Source organism: Lissotriton vulgaris, chromosome 6 (assembly GCF_964263255.1).
Source record: "Lissotriton vulgaris chromosome 6, aLisVul1.2, whole genome shotgun sequence".
In the NCBI taxonomy this organism is placed as follows: domain Eukaryota; kingdom Metazoa; phylum Chordata; class Amphibia; order Caudata; family Salamandridae; genus Lissotriton; species Lissotriton vulgaris.
The window spans coordinates 1,878,647,289-1,878,655,116 of NC_141694.1; positions in this window are offsets into that span (position 1 = coordinate 1,878,647,289).

Here is a 7,828-nt window from a genome sequence, read left to right on the forward strand (position 1 = left end):
CCAGTGGCACAGTGAAATGTGCACAATGTATGCGCTCCCCTAACCCCTTGCAGAGTACTGAGTCAGTCCTGCAAAAGTCCATGGGATAGCCTTGCTTGTCTGGAATCACTGTGAGTCTGTGTCCACTTCTATTATCATCCTGACAGAAGCATGTCCTTATGTAATGAATCTGCTGAAACAGAAGTGCTTATAAACGTATACTGCTGTCAACTACTAGCACTCTAGGATCCCAGTCGCTGTCTATGCACTTGCAGAATGACTCAGGCATTGAAACAAGCAGTGGTACAGCAAATGTGCAAAATGTATGCTGTCCTTTAACTCCTTGCAGACTAGTGAGTCCGTCCTGCAAAAGTCCAGGTAATAGTCATGCTTGTCTGGAATCACACTGTGAGTCTGTGTCCACTCCTACAATCATCCTGACAGAAGCATGTCCTTATCTAATTAATCTGCTGAGAATAAGCGCTTATAAACTTAAACTGCTGTCAACTACAAGCCGCCTAGTAACCCAGTCACTCTCTATGCACTTGCAGAATGACTCAGACATTGAGACAAGCAGTGGTACAGTCAAATGTGCACAATGTATGCGGTCCCCTAACCACTTGCAGACTATTGAGTCAGTACTGCAAAAGTCCAGGTAATAGACATGCTTGTCTGGAATCACACTGTGATCTGTGTCCACTTCTACAATCATCCTGACAGAAGCATGTCCTTATGTAATGACTCTGCTGAAATATAAGTGCTTATAAACTTATCCTGCTGTCAACTATTAATTCTCTCTGCTGAAACATAAGCATTTATAAAGTCGCTGTGCTGTTAAGTACAAGTACTCTAGGTACTCATTGACTGTCTATGCATTTGTATAGCACTTATTCATTCCAATAATTATTCAATTAGTAAGAAAGTATTTAAATATTTTTTATGTACAATGTGTTTTTTAATAATAGAATAGTATATTTTCTAGACATATTTAAATAATATTATATATACTTATTTTTTAGAGATATTGTTCATCATCATTATAATAAACTTATCATGACTAGAAAAACAGAAAAGAGGAAACAACAAGTGTTAGACGAAGAACAATATGTGGGGGAAAAAGAAAAGCTCTTGCGGTGAGAGAACAAAATAGTTTATTAAAGAACTTTCAAATCCTAGAAACCGTCGGCAGATTGTGGAAAGTACTAAGAATGCCTCAAAAACAAAAAAGAATGAGAAGAAAAGCAACATAAAAAAGGGAAATCACATTTAAAAGACACTACAGGGTCCATTAGGATGGCGGGCAGATCGCCACTGCCGGTCCGGCGGGGACGATCCGCCCGCCATCCGTGCACAAATGACCCCCCCGCCATATTAGAATGGCTGGGGCATCCGCGGCAGATGGAAAGATTGTCCGCCGCTTTTCCGTCCGGTCGACATGTCGACCAGGCTACAAAGGCTTCTCTATGGTGGCGGTGTCTAATAGACACCGCCAGCCATATTAGCATGTGCCTTAACAGATGCCATTCCGTGGCGGCATTGCCACCACATAAAGGCATGCAGAGCCTGCTTTGGGGGCCTGTTGCGGGGCCCCAGGGACTCCGGGGGCGTGGGTGTGCACATGGTACCCCCCTGCAGTTCTATGCACAACATGGCAGGCACCGTGCTGTGCCTGCCATGTTGTGCATGGAAGTGCACAACATGCCTCTCTAACATTGTGGTGGGCAGTGCTGAGTGCACCGCCCGCCACAATGTTAGCGATGCAGGAAGCACCCGCCACCGTTACGACAGAATGTGCCCCTATGTATGGTAAAAGGAGGCAGAGTCCGTATAAAGAAATAAGAAAGAAGATGTTTTACAGTAGAGTTGTCTTTAATTTGTTGAAAGATCTGAAGAAATACAAAAGAAGAGCAGCATTTTATAAAAAGAAGAAAGAAATTGAAACTATTGTTGAGAAGGCTTTCGAATTAAATAGAAAATTATTCATTTTAGTTTTACATAGAATTCGATCACTAGATAAGCTGTTGTATAGCATTTTAGGACCCTAGTGTAAGTTTACAGATTATGCCCTTATATAGGTATAAATCACCATATCCTTATATAGGCATAGAAATCATACCCATATTTAGACATAGCTCATGCAGTCCAAATACGGCATGGCTACTTCCACTAGTTCAGAAAATCCACAACGATTTCTTGGAAAACTCTGCGTCAGCAGTCAGGGACTTCCCCTTGCTTGAATATTGATTTGTCCAAGAACTCATGGAGTTTTCAAAGAACTGAGACTCTTTGATGAAGTTATTATGTCCAACTTTACGTCAAACTCAGTACTTTAAAGTTATAAATATGCCCACACTTGCCATAGCAATCACACAGTGGTTTAGAGCAGTTCGACTATCTACTTGCCCGACGCAGCTCGCTACTGCAAGTGCCGAAGGAAGCCCACCATCCAACAGACGCACTGAGAGAGACGGTGTCTTTACTCTTGCCGAGAAATCCAGCTCCAGTGTTTCCAAGCTACCCTTGTGGGTTGTTGGGAAAACGAGTCCTGAGACAGAGAGATACCAGACCTCCTTCATTCTAAACCAAGGTACGGAGCTGATCAGACCCTAAGAGAAATCATGGATAGGTTCTTGGCAAAAAGAATACTAGATTTGTGCTACACCTCAGTTACTCCTTCTCTCGTACCGTATGTATTCTATGGCTTAGAAACCATACCATGTGTTTACAGTATTATTTTATAATACTCTTCTTGCGGTACACACTATACTTTACAGCCAGTATTACGATTATAGCAGTTCATTTCTTTTGCACGAGAAAAAAGACTGTTCAATAAATACTTTTTTTGAAAACGCCCGTCTCTCTATTTCTCTGCACCTCTGGTGAAACGATGCATGCACGATTGACTGAGTAAAATGTCTATCTATTGTTTCCACGACTCTGAATATCAGTTTTATCTTGGGGAAACAAAGTTGTCATGTTTATGCGGTTGTCAGAAACTAATCCCTTCTTGTTCATTCAAGAAAGTTTCTAGTGACCTCTGAGCTAGCTGGCACTCAAAATTAAGTCTAGTATATTCGATAGAGACCTAGTAGACCTCAATCCTACGTCTAATCTATAGGATATATTATTCCAATGCGCAGAGCCTATTGGGAATATAGGAACTACAACTACAAAGCTAATACATTTTATGAAGGCCAAAAGTAAAAAGAAGAGAGTAATTAACAGAAGTAGCTTTTGTGATAATTTTTTGTGATGAATGGAAACACGGTTCAAGTTCAGAGCCTTTTTTTAATGAAGAGAGTTATTTTCAGACCAATACTTTATTGCTTACAGTTGATACCAGTGGTTGAGCTTATGTGGTTAGAAATGGATGTCCTATGGAGAAAGAAGATGGTTCCTACAAATGTAGAAGAAATTATAGCTGATGAAGTTCTAGGGAGACGTCCTAAAGCCCCAGCGTATACTTGGGATTGTAGTAGTATTTGTAGTATACAACAGGAATCTAATGATATTTTACGCAATTTTTTAAAACAATATAGTAAAAAAAGTCTCAAACAAAATATTAAGATGTTGCAAGGACTAGATCCTTGCAGAAGGAGAAAAAATACTGGTTTGCAAGGTCATTCTCTGGCTTGTCTTTCTAGTAAAGTTTGTCAAAGTATTTTCATCATTTTAGAATATTAGCAGTACATCATTCTCAAATGCGGAAGTTAGTCAAAAGATTGTACTACGCAAAAAGTCCAGCAATAATTTTAAATGAGTTGAAAGGTGCTCTTTTTCGTGGGTCAGTATCAGTTTGTGATCAAAAAGAGTTCTGTTACTTTGGTCCTGAAAAAGAGATTGCAGAAAGTGAGACATTAATAGAAGTAGTTGTTGAAGAAAATATAGAACATACTACCACAAAATATTTTGAAGAACAAATTACAAAGTTTAAGGTGATTTCATGTGAAAGGACGATTTATTCTTGTATTTGTTGCCATCAAATTCACTATAAAAATCAAACTAGGATTTTTGATCTATACTTAAAAAGTAAAAGAGAAAATAATAAGTGGAAGGAATTGTCAACCTATTTGTTGGTAGAGGATTGTTTTGATTTGGGTTCTGATCAGCGTATTTGTAAATATTGGTATAACAAATTTGACGAGAATAATATGCCTGCTAGAACTGTCCATAATAATCTAGAGTTGATAACTATTCCTCCAGAACTGATAGATTTAAACACGTATGAGTCTATTCTGATTCAATGTGTGCACCCATTTCAGGCTATTGCTCATATGAAGCCTAAAACAGGCAAATTGCCTCCTACCGCTTTACAGAGAGGATTAAAAGGAAGAGTTGTATATTTACCTCTAAATTTAAAGAAAAATATTGAAACTATTTGTATAGAGAATGTAGAAAGGGAACCACTAGTTATTCTAGTTAATGGTGTTCCACCTAAGAGTGATAAGCATGGGCGTAAAATCCGTTCCGCTCGCGGAATTTGCGGATTTTCTGCAAATTCGCAATCCGAAAACTCTCGCGAATATGCCGAAAATCCGCAAATTCGCACGCAGCGGATTTTTTTGCTTATTGATACAATATTGCGGCGCGCTGTGTTCACTTACCGTCATTCAGCGTTTGCAGAGTTGTTTTTCTCCATATTTTGCATGTGCTGCGCCATTTTGGATCTTGCTGCAGGATCCTGCGGGAGTTTGGCGACCGCGATTACGTCATCGCGTCTTGCCACCTTGCACAGCTCACATCGCGAGAGTTCGCAATTGCGAACACATAGATGCAGCGGGCAGCAACAATCTCGCACTCGCGAAATTGCAAAATTTGCAATTCTGCACAAGAAATCCACCAGCAAGCAGCATAAACCTTCTGAAAATGATGATTTTTATCAGAATAACTCCTCAGGTTGACATTTGCCTGCACTTTTCTTTGCAAGGAGTCCATTTTGGAGGGGGGTGGGAGGAAGGAAATGTCCCACAGTCTCCAACTTCCTGTTCCGGTCCAGCAGGCTCCTCCCAGTGCTTTCTTCATGTGCTGGTCACTTTCATTTGGATCTTGAACTGGAAGGATTACTTTTTGTGGATGCTGCTGGATATTTGGATTTGAGCCCTTTTTGACTTTCTTTGGATCACTTTTGGATTAGAAATTTCACAAGTAAGTTTGTTTGGGGCATTACAGTTGCTGCAACTACAATTTTGGAATTTTCGATTTTTGGGCTGTTGTTTGGGCCTTTAGTTTTGCCCAGGGGTAGTGAGTGGTGCATGGACTGAGTCTTTATGTGGGGTCTCTTTAATGTAAACATCATGGAGGGCATGGATGGCATGGGATTGTGCTAATTTTTGTGTGTTTTTTTGCTGCTGTTGGGGACTGGCCATGTGGGTGGGGGCCATTTTGAGTGCTGGTACAGGCAGGCCCTGGCCATGTGCTGGGGGGCAAGGGGCCATTTTGAAGGTAGGCAGTGTTCTCAGGCCTGCACCCATTTTGCCTAGCTTTCATCCTTTATGCCCGGGGGTAGTGAGTGGTGCATGGGCCTAGTCTTTCTGTGGGGTGTCTTGAATTTAAACACCATTGAGGGCATGGATGGCATGGAATTGTGCTGATTTTTGTGTGTTTTTCGATTTATTTGGCTGCTGTTGGGGCCTTTTGCCCAGGGGAAGAGTGAGTGGTGCATGGACTGAGTCTTCCTGTGGGGTCTCTTTAATGTAAACATCACGGAGGGCATGGATGGCATGGGATTGTGCTAAATTTTGTGTGTTTTTCGATTTTTTTGGCTGCTGTTGGGGCCTTTTGCCAAGGGGTAGTGCGTGGTGCATGGACTGAGTCTGTCTGTGGGGTCTATTTAATGTAAACATCAAGGAGGGCATGGATGACATGGGATTGTGCTGATTTTTGTGTATTTTTCGACTATTTGGGGGGTATAACTGATGTTCCTCTTTCTTCCATTGCTTTTAGGTGCACAAGAGAACCACCAGTGCCAGGAAGAAGTCCTACAGCGGTGTGTGCAGCATAAGGTCACGCGACATCACGTGTGGCCACAGACAATACAACTCTGCAACTTGTGCAACTGAGGTCTGCTGTTCTGACATCTGAAGAAGATGGCCCCAAAAAAAGTTCCCCGTAGCTCCTCTAGCAAGAAAGTTGCCAGTAAGGAGCAGAAGAAGCAAGTGGGGCCACTTACCAAGGAGACTGGTGTGCCGCCTGCCACATTTTTTGGGAATAAAAAAAAAGTACGCCTGCAGCAGCAGCAGGATCTGCTGGGGACCAAGCTGGGAGCAGCACCCCCGCTTCATTGGGCTCAGTGCCACCACCACCACGCCAACTTCAGTCCAAGCCCTTGAGTGCTGCAGAGGCAGTTAGTCTAGTTGTTCAATCACCATCGACCAGTGATGTTGGCTCATCGCAAGAAAGTAGCAGCAATGTCCCTCAATCAACACAGGTTGTTGTAACTCATCTGACGAGTGTTCAACAACCACAGCCGCAGCAACAACCACATGTGCAAGTACAAGCCCAAGTACATGTGGAAGGAGAGGCAGCGCAAGGAGATGCACAAGCAGAGGTGCATGGAGGGGCACAAGTGCCCACAATAGTTGTTCCTCCCGAAGTAGGGGCACATCAGGAAATCGACATTCAAGCCGAGGTATCATTTGAGGAAGCCACTCCTCCTGATCATTCATTGTCTTCCACATCCCTAGCAAGGAAATGATCAAGGATGGTGTCTGCATCTTCTTCAAGCCCCATTCCTTCTAATAATATGGATCCAATTTGGGAACCACCAATGCTGTCTGAGAGTGAGGCACACCATGATCTCACAAAGGTAGCTAAGCATAAAAAGAAGGTCCCCAAAAGTCTCATAGTTATGGGGTGTGATGATGACGCTGAAGAAGTGGCGTATATTACTCCATGATACAACGTTGTACAGCTGATGGAAGAAAATTGGAAACTTTAATTAAAAATGTTGTAGCAAGTCAACTATAAATATCAGGAAGGACTTTTGTAGCAGCAGCAATTATTTTCCATGATGGTCCTTCTACAACATCTGGACATTACACTGTCTATTTAAAATGCAATGAAGGATGGACATATTGTAAAGATGCACATTTGGTTTTTAGACATCTTTTGCCTAACAAATTACCAAATTCCTACCTATTATTTTTAATGCCAAAGTTCTGAGAACATAATTTGGCCTCTTGGGAATATGTTAATATGTATTAATACAATTACTGTTGAACAATTTCAGTATAAAGGATTTCAGGAATATCATTTGGCCTAGAGGACAGATATTTATATCCATTAAGGACTTTTTTCTTGGATACTCTGACAGCATACATTTTTAAGAGTATATGGAAATTATAAACAATTGTAGATTGATTTATTCTTTCGTTTATTTCATATTGTAGTAACAAAATACTCTTAGGAAGAAGCACATTAAGTATGTGTGATTTGTATTATAATGTATGTTAGCAAGGATATTGTTTTTATGGAATGTGCAGAGATAGTTGACTATATAGAAAAACATTTTTACACAGATTTGGGCTTTTTGAAACAATCTCATTTGTTGTTATTTTTTGCCCACTGTTGAGTAACATTGAAATCACTTTCTAAAGTGAAATTCAATGTATTCTGAGAACAGCAATAAAGGCAAACACAATAATTTATATAATGCTAAAATTATGCTGTTGTAATAAATGTAATATTATATATTATAACTGTATTTGTTCTACTCTTTCACAGATCCTATTTCTAAAGTATGACATTTTTCGAAATTTAAATAATAAAAAACAACTGATATCTACTACTGTCAAGGTAAGATTAAATAATCCAAATACTATTGATGCACTACTACATACACATTCAGCTG